Genomic DNA, 18,495 nt, shown 5'->3' with positions numbered 1-18,495 from the left:
AGGAGTTCTCATCCAACTGGTGAGGGTATTGTCTTTAAATTGCAAACACTATTAGCTCCCAGGTGGTCATTAGGTATTCTGTCCCATAGTGACCCACAGTGAAACTGAGCCTTTAAGATACCAAGCTGAAACGTGAATAGTGCACTTTGACTACATTTGTGTTTGACAGAGTTACTCATTACCCAGCAAAGTAACCATGTGTTTGCTTTTGGTGCTGGCTTGGCATCCTGCCTGGGAGAAGTGTGAGGTCAAGGGCCCAGTCTTACAAACCCTTGGATTGGCCCAATCTTGTTCTCCTGAGTAGCGCCACTGAAATCCCTGCCACCTCCCTCATCTAATTAAAATTCCTCTGAAAAATTCACCTGGGTCATCTTGCCTATATAAGAGAGGGAGAAAAGGCAATAAAAAGTGACAAATCTATTTTTTTTCAGTTCATATGGAGCACCCAAGGGTGCTTAGAGCTCAGCTTAATACAACCGTGTTAATACCCAAATGTAACTGAAGTGCAACAATTCAGTATAACCCACAACCAGCAAGCCAGGTGACTCAAAAGCTCAGAACTCCTTCCCTCACTTCATAATTACCCAGCTCCCCTCCCCCTTTACAAGTGCCTAGGAAACCAGATGAGTTTGCCGCTTGTGACTTCTTATATCATGTCAACTTCCCATGTTGGGGCAGGAACTGTATTTTCCCTATTTTTGACAGGTATTTTGTGTGCTCTAAAAATAATACTAACTATTTTATAAGGGTTTGCAGGCTTTACCCTGGCCTTTGGGATCTGGGGCATTAAGTCAAAAAGATGGAGGTTACCGGGGAATGATACTCCAAGCAACCACAGGAGTCCTCTGTTGCCAGGCATCATCGCCTGATGCTAGTGGCCAGTGTCAAACCATGGTTAGCCTTGGAAGGGAGTCTGTGCTGTCTTGGGTAAGATTTTTCAGAAGCACCCAGGTGACTTAGGCACTTTTGAAAGTTCCACCCCTTGAGTACTTTGCTGTTAATCCCCCTTCCTCTTTGACAGTACTGCACCAGAGAGGAATGGCAGCCTGAAACCAGGAGGAGGTGAATTGCTCAAATCTCCATTCAGAGTTGCCATGATCCTAAAGCCTTGAAAATGGGAGAAACCTCTCTGGCTCTTCCTCTGGGCCTGGTCGTAATGGGTGAGGGCAGCAGTCGAGCAGTGCCGGGGTGCTCCAGGACGCCGTCCCATCACTTTTTCTAGGAGCCCAAACAAGTGGCTCTTTCCACTCCCTGGCTGCAGATTGTCCCACGAGGTGGCAGGTGCTGGTGCCAGGCCCTGATGGGGGCTGCTCAGCAGTGGAAGCATGGAAGGAACAAGGGATGCTGCAGCCGGGACTGGGCAGGAGAGCATGGGGGCTGGAGCTGTGGGGAGCCCAGGGCAGAGCTGGAGCTAGGCAATGTCAGGAGCAGGAGCCAGCCACAGGTGGAGGGAGGTGGGGATGAGCTCTGCAGGGAATCACTCCCTGTTCCCCTGGGTCTTCCCTAGCTCCCCCACTGCCTCCTTTCCTCTCAGCCCCCCAAAGACTCCTAGCTCCCTTCCACGGCCTTCCACTTCCCTGCGTTCCATCACTTTTCTTTTAGGACTCCAGCACTGGTGAGGGAGAGCCCAGATCAACTTCTGGACACTCTCCATCTTCTCCTGTGGGAATCCCCAGCAGGTGGGAATCTGGAGGGTGAAGAACTGTCTGGCTCCCCATGGGGAATTTTCTGCTGTCAGGAAGGATTGGGGTATAGAATGGCCAATGGTTCCCCCCTCAAACCGACTGCTCCCCTAAAGAGCCATGTAGATCCCAGGGGTACTGTAGGATGCCAGATCCATCCCCGTGGATTGCTTGTCTCTCCATGAAGGTGCTCATGCCTCCTGCTCCCCACTTCTGGCCCCCTGAAAGCTCAGTTCTGTCAGCTCCATGGTGCCAGAGCTTCCCCTAGCTGCTGCTGCTTCAGTACAACTCCCAAAAGGGAGTGTGGTGGTGTAACAGCTAATACAGTCTCTGTAGGAGATGATCCAGGTTTCCCTTAGGCCCACGCAGCTATTAACCCACAATGCTGTGGAAGGCTAACCAGGGAGTCTTATGCAGGACAGGTGACACCTTTGCCCTTCTAATGCTGGTGATGTTACTGTGAGTCATGTGTGCTCAGCACCACAGACATCAGGCCACTGAGTATAGGTGTCTAAACGTGGATTTAACTGCCCAACACTAAAATTGTTGGTGGTTCCAATGAAGTCCTGATGTTTATACTGGCTTGTCTCTGTCGTTCCACTCAGAATTTCTTACATTAACTTCACTCATGGTGTGGACTCTGACCAGATGCTTAGAAGTCCTTGCAGAATTGTTATTGGCTGATGTAAACACTTCCAGCCAGAAAATGTCGAAGGGTTTACATTTGTCAAAGTCAATCCACCCCGCTCTCTTTTCCTGGCTGGATCAGTGCCAGAGCAGTGTTTGCACTAGAAGGAATGAACAGCCAGTTTTGGGGAACTTGTAATTTATTGGTTATACTCAAATATGTTCATTTCCTCCTTTGCTGAAAATGGGCTCCTGTGAGTTATTTACACACACTACTACTGTTGGTACCTAGAGGGGTTCAATCTATTCCTGCAATTTTCTTTTGGTGTTACAGGCAAGATCCTCAGCTGGTGTGGACTGGCAAACATTGACCTCAGAGGAGCTCTACTGATTTACATTAGCTGAGGATCTGGCTCTAGAAGAGTCTATACACGTATGTCAGTTTGTGGAGGAAAAAAGATAAGGTATCCTGAGACAGCTGATCACATTACACAAATTAGAATTGTATTGTATGCTATAAAACAAGTTCGTGACCAGGAAGAGAACAGTTTAAAAGGAAAATGCTTGTTAATATCAAAGGAAAGGGGTAAAAAGAGGTTGCTAACACAGCAATCATGTATGTGAAATTCCAAGGAATGTTTGAAAAAGAAACCTACGAATGAAGCTGAGTCTAAACTTGCCCGAGAACATGCATGTAGGCAAATTAATTGCACCTGATCCTTAGCTGGTGAAAAGAATTATAATTTTTAGAGGTCAATGAGGACCCATTATTTTCGTACCTCTAGCAATGTGCCTGTTAGTGTAACATTGGCATTTAGCAAATAATCACATGCTAGAGCAGGTCTGATTCTCTTTTGCCTTCTAGTGGCTGCTCCACAAAGATCTATTTCCTGCAGGGTCCACTCACATGACTTGGAAGCAAAATGACTGCATGTTTCATTAACGGTTTTTCTTCAGTACGCTAAACCTTCATTCTCTCCTTTTTCTCCACTTCAGCCTCCGCCTTGCCTTTTGAAGTCTTCACTGAAAGATATATCTGGTGTCCTCTTTCCCTTTGCGGGAATTCAATCAGCCTCTCTTTAATTGGTAGTGAGACAGCTAGTTTTCATGATCTGACTTATAGTTCAGTAATTTGACACCAGAATCTCCAGTTAACCTGTCATGAAAGCTATAGAAGTGGTATGTGATCATCTAACATACCACAGCCTTAGAGTCACATGCAAATAGCAGAAGACCCCTTGCCACTGTGTCTTTAAGGGTAGATTCTCTCCTTAGGTACTTATCAGAATGTGAAAAGCACGTGAATATAGAATTCTAGCAATGCATGGCTGTGTTAGTGCCTGACCCACCCCAGTTCCACTCTCAATAACATGGGTGCAGCCCCAGTGGCTTTAGTAAGGTTCTTTTATTTTAGAGTTTTCTGTGCTGCTCACCATAGTATCTGAGCCCCTCACAAAGAGCAGACAATGCCCCATGAGGCAGAGAAGTATCCCCATTCTACATGTGGGAAGCCAAGCCACACCTGCCCACTCGCACAGGAAGTCTGTGCCAAAGTTGGGCATTGAACACAGATCTTTTGAGTCCCAGTTCAGGGAATTAGCCACATGACTCTGCCTTCTCTCACTTGAGTAAGTGAGAGCAGAATTTGACCCCCAATGACAGGATTTTCAAAGTAGCACAGCACGTTGGGCACTGAGTTTTCTTGAGACTCTCACCCTTTGTGTGTGCAGAAGCTGATGGGAAACATGAGGAAAGTTATATTTACTCTGGTTCTATTACTTACCAGAGGCCTGGGAAATAGTCACATTTATTTAGCTTTTCCTATGCTTTTGTGGAAAAAAACTGTTATTGGCTGTGATAAGTTACTATCTTACATGAATAAAGTAAGCTTTTCCTCTGGTGCTAATGGCAACTGTTTTCAAGAGAACGCAGCTAGCCCATGAGTCGAAATGAGAGAAATGCCACTAGCAGACGCTATCTTCTCTGGCATAAATAATTATCTACCACTACCTTCTTTTCAGAAAAAACAGCATTTATCATCTTCCCACCAGGGGCGGCACAATGCAGCTCATGCATCGTGCCAAGTCACCTAGTGTAACCTCCTGTTCCACAATGCAAAGAATGCTACTGCCGTAGACTGCTTCTAGTTTAAGAATGTTTTTGTCACTAGGCATTGCTATATTGTGAGTAGCAAAATACACTGATTTTATACAGGCCAGATATTTGTATCTGGGAGGAGTATAGGTTGGTAACTCTGTAGTCAATAAAAGAATAAAGTGATCCTGAATAATTGATACTGTAAAATCTGGGCAGTGCAATAGCTAGCATGTATATATCCCCAAAAGGACACAAATATATTTCACTTGACCTTTGAAGTGCAGCAGTCTGTTGATGGGCGCAGTAGCTGCTTAGCTTTGCACAGCGACACAGAACAGTTTAGCATAGGCTGTAGTAAAGGCATAATCCTAGGCAGGGCCGGTGCAACCCATTAGGTGACCTAGCCGGTCGCCTAGGACACTAGCATTTGGGGGGCGGCCTTTTGGGTCCTTCGGTGGCAACCACGGCGGCCGGATCTTCGGCCGCCCTGGTTGTCGTCGTCATTTAGGTGGAGGGAGCTGGGGCAGGGGGACATGGGGAGGGATTCCTGCAGCAAGTAAGGGGGGGTGCGGCACGCAGGGGAACCGCTCCTCGCCCCAGCTCACCTCTGCTCCGCCTCCTCCCCTGAGCACGCTGCCCCGCTCTGCTTCTCTCCCTCCCAGGCTTGCAGTGCCAAACAGCTGATTGGCGCCGCAAGCCTGGGAGGTGGGAGAAGTGGAGCGGCGACAGTGTGCTTGGGGAGAAGGCAGAGCAGAGGTGAGCTGGGGCGGGGAGGTGCTGCATGGCTCCCTGGGCCAGGGGGACCTACCCTGGGGGGGGGCGCCTCAGGGTAGTGGGGGGGAGCTGTTGCAGGGGGGGGCGCCTCAGGGCGGGGGGGTGGAGAGCTGCCACAGGGCTCGGGGAGGGTGGGGTGCGCAAGATGGAAGTTTTGCCTAGGGCGCGAAACATCCTTGCACCTGCCCTGATCCCAGGCTTTGCAAATTAATCCTAAATTATTTGTCTTTGTCAGTGTCCAGGACTTTGGACAGCAGGAGGTGGCTGTGCCCAGAGCATAGGAATGCTCCTCCTGGATGCTGTAAGGAAACAACTCTTGTTCCCAGCCACCTGTCCCCATGCACCTGCCCCCATGCACCTGCCCATGACTGCTAGAGAACTCACAGCACCATTCTGTTTCCCCTGCATCCTTATTAGAAGGGAGGAAGCCAGTGACAGGGTCTCTTTCTGTACCTTTCTGCATCTGTGGAGGGAAACGGCAGAGGGAGAGATCTTGTACAAGGGAGGCTGGCTTCAGCAATACTTCTTTCATCAGATACCAGTGCTGTTCCACAGAGACCTGTGAAAGCCCCATACAAGCAGCAGCTGTTCCTGCTGCTCCCACTTCAGAATCATTGGGTGCTGAGTTCTCATCAGCCTGCATAGAGGGAGGGCTTAGCTCACCCAAGCCCAAGAAAGGCTGAGGAGGGGAAGTCCTTCCCTTATTTTAATCCCTGATTGTCTTTTTATCTCTTTTCCAGCTCTCAAGGCCAGTAGTATAAACCTCCTGGCATATGTAAACTTGTACAGTGGGGATTGTATCTCTGCAGCCCTCTCCATGCAGAACTTCTCATTAGACTCCATAGAATCAGTGAGGTATGCCACTACTCCCCTTCCTGTGCAGCTCCCCCTATCCCATTGATTTGTCATTCCACCTTATTTCAGAAATGTCTCTTCTATGTCTAGGTTCCTCTTCCGTTGCCAGCAGTTTTAATTCACCTGCATTTGCCTTTAAGTTCTGCACATTGTGATTCACAATATAACTCCTTTATCCTGTCAGTGCTATTTTTCTGGATAATACCTCTGATCTTATCCTGTCATTCTATTTCAGCAGTGATTTCGATCCTATCCTTCAATACTTGTTTCAGACTAACTATGACATCTGTTAATGAAGTTAGCAATGCAATGTTTGACTTGGGCACTCCTCAGAACCTGTTGCTTTCCTCCAACTCCTAATTTAAATAATCTCCTAAACCATGTTAATTTTCTGTGCCAGCAATCTGGCTTCATCCCTTCCTCCAAAAAATTTCCATTGTATAAATGTAAATCTGTGCTTTTTGCATCATCCTCAATATATCATACGTTGGGACTCCCATCATGAGTATAGGGTCCCACTCTGAAGTAGACCTGCTCCTCATTGCCTCTATATACGGTTTCCATAATGCCATCTCTGGTCTTCCCGTTCAGCAACTCTGGACTCAAGATGCTGTATTTGGCACTGAAAGCCATGAGTTGCTTGTACCTGATGCAAACAGGCGCCACTTTGCCTGAAGGCAATTATTAATTCCTTGTTATTAGCCTTGTGACAGTGTTCAGGTGCCCCAGTCAGGATCAAAACCACATTGTGCTTTGCAGAATGACACAGAAGTCAATCTGTGAAGTAGCTTTAAATTCTGTGCTTTGTGTAGTATATTGGGTAGCCCTCCTGCTGTCTCCTAGCTCTTGCTGTTCGTCTATACCTTCACTGATTGGCTTGTTTAGCCTAACCAAAAGAAGGCAGAGGGGAGATATGATTGCTCTCTACAAATATATCAGAGGAATAAATACCAGGGAGGGATCGGAATTATTTAAGCTCAGTACCAATGTGGACACAAGAACAAATGGATATAAAATGGCCAGCAGGAAGTTTAGACTTGAAATTAGACAAAGGTTTCTAACCATCAGAGGAGTGAAGTACTGGAACAACCTTCCAAGGGGAGTAGTCGGGGCAAAAGACATATCTGGCTTCAAGACTAAGCTCGATAAGTTTATGGAGGGGATGGTATAATGGGATAGCCTAATTTTGGCAATTAATTGGTCCTTGACTATTAGCGGTAAATATGCCCAATGGCTTGTGATGGGATGTTAGATGGGGTGGGATCTGAGTTACCACAGAGAATTCTTTCCTGGGTGTCTGGCTGGTAAGTCTTGCCCACGTGCTCAGGGTTTAACTGATCGCCATATTTGGGGTTGGGAAGGAATTTTCTTCCAGGGCAGATTGACAGAGGTCCTGAGAGGTTTTCATCCTTCTCTGCAGCATGGGGCACGGGTCACTTGCTGGAAGATTCTCTGCATCTTGAAGTCTTTAAACCATGATTTGAGGACTTCAATGGCTCTGACACAGGTTTTGATGCAGGAGTGTGTGGGTGAGATTCTGTGGCCTGCATTGTGCAGGAGGTCAGACTAGATGATCATAATGGTCCCTTCTGACCTTAAACTCTATGATTCTATGATTTCATTTGGGATTTTACTGTGACTGGATAATACATTGACCTACATTTACAGATAGTCCACTGAGTATTAAGGTCAAGACCCAAAGCTCATTGAAATTGGTGGAAGGATTCCAATTGACTTCAGATCAGGCCCTTTATCGTATAGCCTTTATCACCCGGTGCCAAACTTCTTCTTTCTGGCTGGGGATGGGGAGACTATGATGCTGCCTGACCATGGGACCCTGAGTGGTTGCCCACCCATAAGGCCAGCCTTGCCCCGCCCCCCCCCCAAAGTGATGATCGCTGCATATCCTACAATCCTCACTTCTGCGCTGCTGCTGGCAGTGATTCTAGCTTTAGAGCTGGGTGCCTGGCCAGTAGCTGCTGCTTCTGGCTGCCCAGCTCTTTAGACAGCGCCCCCACTAGCAGCAGTGCAGAAGTGAGGGTGGCAATCCCATGACCTCCCCCCATCCCCTTCTGGGTCTGGACCCCCATGGTTACAACACTGTGAAATTTCAGATGTAAACATGGGAAACCAAGACACCCACTATTTAAAAAATCTTATGACTGTGAAATTGACCAGTTTTGTCAATTTGGTAGGGCCCTATTTATGGCCTTTTAAAGTTGTAAACAATATTAAGAAAATAGTTTTTTCAGCTTGTTCAATGTAAATCCTCTTTGCAAGTTAGTATCTCCATTAAGGTTTCCCCCTCTACTGCTATTTATTCCAGTTAGAGCAACAAAGACACAAATTACATTTACACCTGTGGTGCACTTGGCAGCTGGAGGAGCAAAGCTTGAATTATGTTTCAATAAGTATATCTATGGTTCAGTATTAGATTATAGCTTTACCTGACAAAGTACTGTAAGCCTGAGTGTGACAAATTGGGAAGCAGTGTTTTTTAAGGTGTGATTTTGTTATTAGCCAAAATTAAAGTGAGCTACTCAGGAGAAGGACTCTTTTTTTTTTTCTGTTTGGAAAGCAGCCATCACACTGGGGCTACTACCAGATGTAAATAGCATAGTAATAATAACATAAAGCAATAACATGCTTCCCATGCAAAAGAACCAGCAGATTAACTGTACACCAATGCAGAAGTGATACAGAAAAGTCTGTGCATGCAACATTGCTAGATTCCATATATGTAGAAGGTAAGTGCACTGTATCAAAGAGTTGTGGTAGGGATACAATTATACAGAACAATGGAAGTGACAGCCGGGAAGGAAAGTTTAGCTTTCTGTTCATGTTCAGGGCCCCGCTCTGGCATGTTTATATGGCAACAACTGGTAATCTGAAGGCCACCAGTGACACACTGACTTTCAGACGAATAGCAAAGAATGTAATTATGATAAGATAGAGCACTAAGGGTTTCAGATGGAAAAACAAGGATTAGTTGTCCAGTTTCCTACCCGAGACCAGCTCTAGTTGAAGGAGACCTAGACCAACTAATTTGAGCAGACCATGCCCTGGTATTGGTGACAATCGGATTAAATAGGCGGGGAATGCAAAAGAGGTGGAAAATAAATACTGGCCTTACGAAAGTTGAAATTTATCTTCAACTCCCTTGAAGGAGATGATTAAGAAATGTTTTGAGAACAATATGATGGGGAAGCCACAAATATGTGGGAAGCTTATAAAGCTATAATGAGGATGATTATTAAAATGACCTCAGGGATTAAAAAACAAAGATGCCAAGAAAGAGACTCCAGGCATGCATTCAGAAATTGCTAAAACAACATTAATAACAGACTTCATCCTACCTTCTTTTGCCCCAAACAACTTGCAACTATCTGAGGCCAATTAAATGTGATTTTTATCATGAAAATGGAAAGAGTCCTCCACTGGCTTAAACTACAGTTTCACAAGAGAGAAAATGAGGCCCTTGAATTATTGACAGACTCACAATAAAAGACAGAGAAGCCGCTCTGGCAAGCAGGGAGAGAAGAGGCATGGTTTAATTCCAAACAAAAGAAGTTTACAAAACAGATGAAGACTTTTATGCCCATCTTTACAGTATCTTCTTCTCCTTCTCCACCTTATCTCTGGGTAAACTCAGCCACGAACACATTCAACTACCATCTCTTTGCAGCAATGTAGATCTGTCACTCTACTCCAGACCTTTTGTGCAAACTAATGTCTCAGCCTGTCTCTGACAGCTCCTTGTGGATGTATAGCCACCAGCTCAAGCTGAACACGGCTAAAACAGAGCTCCTAATCTTTCCCCATCAAGCCCTCTCCTCTGTCTCCCTTCTTGATTGCTGTGGACAACACCACCATCCTATCTGTCACTCAATCCAATAACCTGGGCATCATTTTCAATTTGGACCTCTCTCAGCAGGGCCACCTGGAGGATTTAGGGGGCTTGGGGCAAAGCGGGGGAGCGGACATAAAAAAAGGCGCCACCTGCTGCGGTGCTTGTACTCACCAGGCGGCGCGCCGAGACTTCAGCAGTGGCGGCAGATCCTTCACTCACTCCACGTCTTCAGCAGCACTGCAGGACCTGCCGCCGAAGTGCCGCCGAAGACCTGGAGTGAGTGAAGGGCCTGCCACCGAAGTGCTGCCAAAGACCAGGACTGCCGCTGGCTGAGTAAAAATTAAAAAGGCGCCTCTAGCCATGGAAGGGATTCTCGGCCAGGGCTCGCGAGGCCCCTGCGGGGCCCGGGGCAAATTGCCCCACTTGTTCCCCCCTCTGGGCGGCCCTGTCTCTCAGTCCTCACATCCAGGTTATGACTAAATCGTGACCATTCATTCTGCATATTATCCCTCAGATACGGCCTTTCCTCTTCATCTGCACAACTAAAACTCTTATCCAGGCTCATCATCTCAGATCTTCATTACTGCATCCTTCTGTCAGGCCTCAACCAATGCAATCTTGCCCTACACATATCGATTCTGAATGCAGCTGCAAATATCATTTTATAACCAGTCGCTCTGACCATGTCACTCTCTCTTTTTATCCCACTGTTCTTCTTCGAGTGATTGCTCCTATGCATTCCATGTAGGTGTGCGCGCTGCGCGTGCACGGCTCTCCGGAACTTTTTTACCCCAGTAACTCCGGCGGGCCGGCTGGCGCCCCCTGGAGTGGCGCCGCTATGGCGTCTGTCATATACCCCAGCTGGCCCGTCCGCTCCTCAGTTCCTTCTTCCCGCCCGTGACGGCCAGTTGGAACTGTGGAGTGCTCCCTTAGTCCTCCACACCCCTAGCGTTTTCTCCAAATTTCTGTATATAGTTAGTCAGTTTGTACATAGTTTAGACAGTTAGTTAGTGTTTAAGGAATTAAGGGGGTTTCACCCTCCTTTTTTCCTCACCCGGTGTGGGCTCATGCCCCACACACCGGGATTCAAGCTGTGCTCGGCTTGTCAGCGGCTGATGCCCGTTGGGGACGCTCACGACTCCTGCCTTCGCTGCCTCGGGGAGTCCCATCGCCCGGATAAGTGCCCCATTTGTGCAGCGTTTAAGCCGCGGACTCGGGAGGAGCGGGACTCCAGATTGAAGCAGCTCCTCATGGAGTCGGCGCTTCGCCCAGCGGCACTGACCCCAGCGGCACTGAAACCGTCCTTGGTCCGCAGCGCACCGGCAGCACCGAGTCGGCCCGGCACGGACGCGTCCCGTCCTCCAAAACCGGCACCAGCGTCCCGGCACCGCTCCACTTCTCCGGCGCGAAGAAAGAAAGCTGCGCCGGCGGCTGCGAAGATTCCGACCCTGGGACTGGTAACCCAGCCTCTGCCAACACCTCCGGCACTGGCTGTGGATGTGCACGCGCAGTGCACGGGCCCGGCAGCTCCGGCACCTGAAGAGCCGTTGAGCCCGGCGCCCCCCTGCTCCCCGGCACCGTCCGAGGTTGAGCTCGGTCTCCCGACTACTCCCGAGACGTACTCGCAGGCGAGGGAGCTCATCTCCATGACAGAGGCGCTGAGCCTCCGGCCCCCGGCACCGCCGGTGCAGACTGTGCCCTCCGTGGGGAAGCCAGCCATGATGAGGCACCCCGGTGCCGACGATCGGCGTCAAAGGGAATTCAGGTCTCGGTCCCATTCCCGCAGCCGGTCACCGTCCCGCCAAGCCAGGTACCGACGTAGATTGACACCTCGGGACCGTTCACCATCTCGGCGCCGGTCTCCCTCATGGTACCACTCACCATCGCGGTACCGATCCCGAAGCCCAAGTCAGCGGTACCGAAGGAGGTCCACCTCTAGGGACTGTTCACAACACCGCGGCGACCGCAGCCTCTCTCGGCACCGCGACCGTAGCTCCTCTCGGCACCGTGACCGCAGCCCTTCCCGGCACCGAAACCACAGTCGCTCGCCTTCCCAGCACCGATGCGACCGATGGTCCCGGTCGTGCTCCCGATACCACGACGACTGGCACCGTCCCACGGCGCCGCCAGCGGACAAGCAAGGGCCTTCCACAAGGCACTCATTCAGCGCCCCAGTGGTCGCGCCAGCCCTCCGTCGCTTCGCAAGTCTGCAGTGGCACGGATCTCAGGGCTGAACCCCAGGGACAAAACTATGGTCCACAACAGTGGGGTTTCTGGGTTCCGTGGGCACAGTACGAGGGTCAGGGCCTGCCCTTGCCCCCACGGCCGCTGGGTTCCGAACGTCCGGTGCCGGAGGCAACCATCAGTAGGCCTCCCCCGTCGCCACCAGCCGAGGCCTCTCTACCGGTCCCTGCGGAGCAACCGGATACTGACGCGGCTGCTCACCCGATGGACGAGCCACCACCGGAGCCAGCGGTCCCAGGTCTCTCTTCGTCGTTGTCACCAGACGAGGCTGTGGCGGGGTCGTCTACGGCAGACCCCCCGCCGATCGACTTGAGGGCTCATCAGGACCTGCTCCGTCGGATCGCGCAGGCGATAGACCTCCCGGTAGCAGAAGTCGTGGAAAACGATGACCCGGTTACCAATGTGATCGGGTCAGAGGCCCCCGTGCGAGTGGCCCTTCCGTTTATACGCATGATCCAACGTAACGCCACTACCATCTGGCAAACGCCGGCATCCATCCCGCCCACAGCCCACTGCGTAGAGCGCAAGTACTCGGTTCCCCCGACGGGATACGAGTACTTGTATACTCATCCGGCTCCGGACTCCCTAGTCGTGCAGTCGGTAAACGACTGGGAGCGGCATGGCCAACCTGCGGCGGCGCCCAAGTCCAAGGACGCACGGCGCATGGACCTCTTGGGCCGCAAGGTCTATTCGGCGGGGGGCCTGCAACTCCGCATTGCCAATCAAATGGCTCTGCTAGCCCGGTACACTTATGAGATGCTGCTCTCTCTATCTAAATTTGCCGAACTCGTCCCATCAGCCTCCCGCCAGGAGTTCAACGCCCTCCTCGAGGACGGTAAGAAGTCCGCGCGCTCCTCCATCCAGGCCGCTTTGGACTCGGCTGACTCTGGAGCCCGGACTCTGGCCTCCGGGGTGACCATGCGACGTATCTCATGGCTGCAGTCGTCCACCTTGTCCCCGGAGGTGCAGTACACCCTCCAAGATCTGCCATTCGACACGATTGGTCTGTTTTCCGAGAAGACTGACTCGCGGATACAGACCCTCAAGGACGGTCGTGTTGCTATCCGCACCCTTGGAATGCACACGCCAGCGACCCAGAGGCAGTTGTTCCGGAGGCAGCCGTTCCGGCCGTTTACCCAGGCCAGGTCTCGGCCCTATAATACTCGCTGGAACAACCTGACTCGCCGCCAACCATCAGGCAGCAGGCACAACCAGTCCCAGGCGCCTTCTAAGGCCCCTCAAGTGCCTAAGCAGTCCTTTTGATGGGATGCCCGAGGACGGCTCTCCAGTCTCTCCACCGGATCCTTCCCCGTTGTTTTCCGACTGCCTCTCCCATTTCCTCCCGGCATGGTCCCGCATAACGTCGGACAGCTGGGTCCTGCGTACGGTCCAATCCGGGTACCGCCTTCAGTTTGTTTCGCCCCCTCCCTCCCATCCACACTCTCTGTCCCTCTTCAGGGACCCCTCTCACGAGCAATTCCTCCTACAAGAGGTCGAGACTCTGTTGAGTTTGGGTGCCATAGAGGAGGTACCGCCCGACCGGCGGGGCAGGGGTTTTTATTCCCGATATTTCCTCATCCCCAAGGCAAAGGGAGGTCTTCGTCCGATCCTAGACCTCTGGGAGCTCAACCGGTACCTGCTAAAACTCAAGTTCCGCATGGTAACCCTGGGGACCATCATTCCCTCCTTGGATCCAGGAGACTGGTTTGCCGCCCTCGACATGAAGGACGCATATTTCCATGTCGCGATCTATCCTCCCCATCTACGGTATCTCCGCTTCATGGTCAACAGCATGCACTACCAGTTTGCGGTGCTTCCCTTCGGCCTCTCCACCGCCCCGAGGGTCTTCACCAAATGCATGGCAGTAGTTGCCGCAGCCTTCCGTCGTCGTCGTGTGCACGTTTATCCGTACCTCGACGACTGGTTGATTCGCGGCCCATCACGTCAGCTGGTAGCAGACCAAGTGACCGATATCTTGGCCCTATTTCGAGAACTGGGCCTTCTCGTGAACATCGAGAAGTCCATTTTAACTCCGGCTCAAAGGGTGGAGTTCATCGGAGCAGTCCTGGATTCTCAATTGGCCAGGGCCTGCCTCCCACACACTCGACACCAGGCGCTGGTGGCCTGTATCCGGGATCTCCAATCCTTTCCCACGACGACGGCGCGGTCCTGCCTTCGGCTCCTGGGCCACATGGCGTCTTGCACTTTCATGACCGCTTACGCCAGGTTACACCTTCGCCCGTTCCAGACTTGGCTGGCCTCCGTGTACCGCCCGCATCGCGACCCCATGGACTTGATCGTCACTGTCCCGAGGCCTACCCTCGATACACTCAGTTGGTGGCTAGCCCCTCAGGTCGTGTGTGCAGGAGTCCCATTTCGCCCGCCGTGCCCCTCCGTCACCTTGACCACGGATGCCTCGGACATGGGATGGGGGGCACACCTTGGCGACCTTCACACCCAAGGCCTCTGGTCGCCTCCAGAGCTCTCCCTGCACATCAACGTCCGGGAGCTCCGGGTGATACGGTTGGCGTGCCAAGCTTTTCAGGCCCACCTCCGCGGGCGCTGTGTCACAGTGCTAACGGACAATACGACGGCGATGTTCTACGTCAACAAGCAGGGCGGGGCCCGCTCCTCCCTGCTTTGCACGGAAGCGCTACGCCTGTGGGACTTTTGTGTAGCCCACTCAATTCACCTGGCAGCGTCGTTTCTTCCGGGCGTACAGAACACGCTAGCCGATCGCCTCAGCAGGTCCTTCCTTACCCACGAGTGGTCCCTTCACCCAGACGTGGTGCATACGATCTTCCGGAGGTGGGGATTTCCCCAACTAGACCTATTTGCCTCCGAGGACAACAGGAAGTGCCACCGGTTCTGCTCCTACCAGGGGCGCTCCCGCGGCTCCCTGTCGGACGCGTTCCTCTGCTCCTGGACGGATCACCTCCTCTACGCCTTCCCTCCGTTCCCGCTCGTTCATCGGGTGCTTCTCAAGCTTCGGAGGGACAAGGCCCGCCTCATCCTGATCGCTCCGGCCTGGCCGAGACAGCACTGGTACACCCTGTTGCTCGAGCTCTCCGTCCGAGAACCCATTCCTCTTCCGTTGTGGCCGGATCTTATCACGCAGGACTTCGGCCGCCTTCGCCACCCAGACCTCCGCTCCCTACATCTTACAGCCTGGTACCTGACTGGTTGACCCACGCGGAGCGTGAATGTTCGCAGGCGGTGCAGCGAGTCCTAACTGAAAGCAGGAAGCCTTCAACACGCTCCACCTACCTCGCGAAATGGAAGCGTTTCGCTATCTGGTGCGACCAGAAAGGCCTTAATCCCTTTCTCGTCCCTATTCCGATTATCCTGGACTACCACTGGTCCCTTAAGGAGCAAGGCCTCGCAGTCTCCTCCTTGAGGGTGCACCTGGCAGCCGTATCTGCGTTTCGTCCACCGGTTGAAGGCCGCTCCATCTTCTCCGCCCAGATGGTCTCTTGCTTCCTCAAGGGCCTGGACCGGTTGTACCCACCAATACGGCGCCCTACACCGGTCTGGGATTTGAACCTGGTTCTGGCCAGGCTTATGGGACCGCCGTTTGAGCCTCTGGCAACTTGCTCCTTGCTCTACCTCTCGTGGAAGACGGCCTTCCTCGTCGCTATAACATCTGCGAGACGAGTATCCGAACTCAGTGCCTTAACCGTTGGCCCCCCGTATACCGTCTTCCACGCAGACAAGGTACAGCTTCGACCGCACCCGGCCTTCCTCCCTAAGGTCGTATCGGCCTTCCATATTAACCAGGACATCTTCCTCCCGGTCTTCTACCCAAGGCCGCACGCCTCACTTTGGGAGCAGCAGCTTCACACCCTGGACATCCGCAGGGCCCTCGCCTTTTATATAGAGCGCATGAAGCCCTTTCGGCGTTCGACCCAGCTCTTCGTCGCGATTGCGGATCGTATGAGGGGCGAGCTGGTCTCCTCGCAAAGGATATCCTCTTGGGTGACGGCATGTATTCGAACATGCTATGAGCTTGCTCGTGTACCACCTAGTCGCCTGACGGCCACTCTACAAGAGCGCAAGTCTCGTCTGCCGCCTTCCTGGCCCATGTTCCCATCCAGGACATCTGTAGAGCGGCCACCTGGTCCTCTGTCCACACCTTCGCTTCCCACTACGCGTTGGTGCAGCAATCAAGAGAAGATGCAGCCTTCGGCTCCGCAGTCTTACACTCTGCCACGTCTCACTCCGACCCCACCGCCTAGGTAAGGCTTGGGAATCACCTACATGGAATGCATAGGAGCAATCACTCGAAGAAGAAAAGACGGTTACTCACCGTAGTAACTGGTGTTCTTCGAGATGTGTTGCTCCTATCCATTCCAGACCCGCCCTCCTTCCCCACTGTCGGAGTAGCCGGCAAGAAGGAACTGAGGAGCGGACGGGCCGGCTGGGGTATATGACAGACGCCATAGCGGTGCCACTCCAGGGGGCGCCAGCCGGCCCGCTGGAGTTGCTGGGGTAAAAAAGTTCCGGAGAGCCGTGCACGCGCGGCGCGCACACCTACATGGAATGGATAGGAGCAACACATCTCGAAGAACACCTGTTACTACGGTGAGTAACCGTCTTTTGGCTCCCTCTTTATTGTATCAAACATAAGCTACTTGTCTTCACTTTCTAGAAAAACGTAATCGACAAAAAACTAATCATAGAACTGGAAGGGACCTCGAGAGGTTCTAGTCCAATCCCCTATATTCAAGGCAGGTCTAAGTATTATCTAGACCATCCCTGACAGGTGTGAGTCCAACCTGCTCTTAAAAATCCTCAGTGATGGAGAATCCACAACCTCCCTAGGCAATTTATTCCAGTGCTTAAAAACTGTGACAGTTAGGAAGTTTATCCTATCCTCAGAGGTTAAGAAGAACAATTTTTCTCCCTCCTCCTTGTAACAACTTTTTATTTACTTGAAAATTGTTATGTCCCCTCTCAGTCTTTTCTTCTCCATACTAAACAAACTCAGTTTTTTCAATCTTCCCTCATAGATCATGTTTTCTAGACCTTTAATAATTTTTGTTGCTCTTCTCTGGAATTTTTCCAATTTGTCCACATCTTTCCTGAAATGTGACACCCAGAATTGAACACAATACTCCAGTTGAGGCCTAATCAGCACGGAGTAGAGCATAAGAATTACTTCTCATGTCTTGCTTACAATATTCCTGCTAATGCATCCCTGAATGATATTTGCTTTTTTGCAATAGCGTTACACTGTTGACTCAAATTTAGCTTTTGATACACTATGACCCCCAGATCCCTTTCCACAGTACTCCTTCCTAGGCAGTCATTTCCCATTTTGTATGTTTGCAACTGGTTGTTCCTTCCTAAGTGAAGTACTTTGCATTTGTCCTTATTGAATTTCATCCTATTTGCTTCAGACCATTTCACCAGTTTGTCCAGATTATTTTGAATATTAATCTTATTCTCCAAAGCATTTGCGACCCCTCCCAGCTTGGCATTGTCTGCAAACTTTATAAGTATACTCTCTATGCCATTATCTAAATAATTGATGAAGATATTGAATGGAACCAGACCCAGCACCGATCCCTGTGGGACCCTACTCGTTATTCCCTTCCAGCATGACTGTGAACCACTGATAACTACTCTCTGGGAATGATTTTCCAACCAGTTATGCACCCATCTTATAGTAGCTCCATCTAGGTTGTATTTCCCTAGTTTGTTTATGAGAAGGTCCTGCGAGACAGTATCAAAAGCCTTACTAAAGTCAAGATATACCACATCTACCGCTTCCCCCCATCTACAAGGCTTGTTACCCTGTCAAAGAAAGCTATCAGATGGGTTTGACATGATTTGTTCTTGACAAATCCATGCTGATGGTTATTTATCACCTTATTATCTTCTAGGTGTTTGCAAATTGATTGCTTAATTATTTGCTCCATTATCTTTCCGGGTACAGAAGTTAAGCTGACTGGTCTGTAATTCCCCAGGTTGTCCTTATTTCCCTTTTTATAGATGGACACTATATTTGCTCTTTTCCAGTCTTCTGAAATGTCTCCCGTCTTCCATGACTTTTCAAAGATAATTGCTAATGGCTCAGATATCTCCTCAGTCAGCTCCTTGAGTATTCTAGGATGCATTTCATCAGGCCCTGGTGATATGAAGACATCTAACTTGTCTAGGTAATTTTTGACTTGTTCTTTCCCTATTTTAGATTCTGATCCTATCTCATTTTCAATGGCATTCACTATGTTAGATGTCCAATTGCCACCAACCTTCTTGGTGAAAACCGAAACAAAGAAGTCATTAAGCATGTCTGACATTTCCACATTTTCTGTTATTGTCTTTCCCCCCACATTGAGTATGGGCCTACTCTGTCCTTGGTCT

The sequence above is a fragment of the Mauremys reevesii genome, linkage group 9 (genome assembly GCF_016161935.1).
Source record: "Mauremys reevesii isolate NIE-2019 linkage group 9, ASM1616193v1, whole genome shotgun sequence".
Taxonomy (NCBI): Eukaryota; Metazoa; Chordata; order Testudines; family Geoemydidae; genus Mauremys; species Mauremys reevesii.
Note: the sequence above shows the minus strand (reverse complement) of the source record.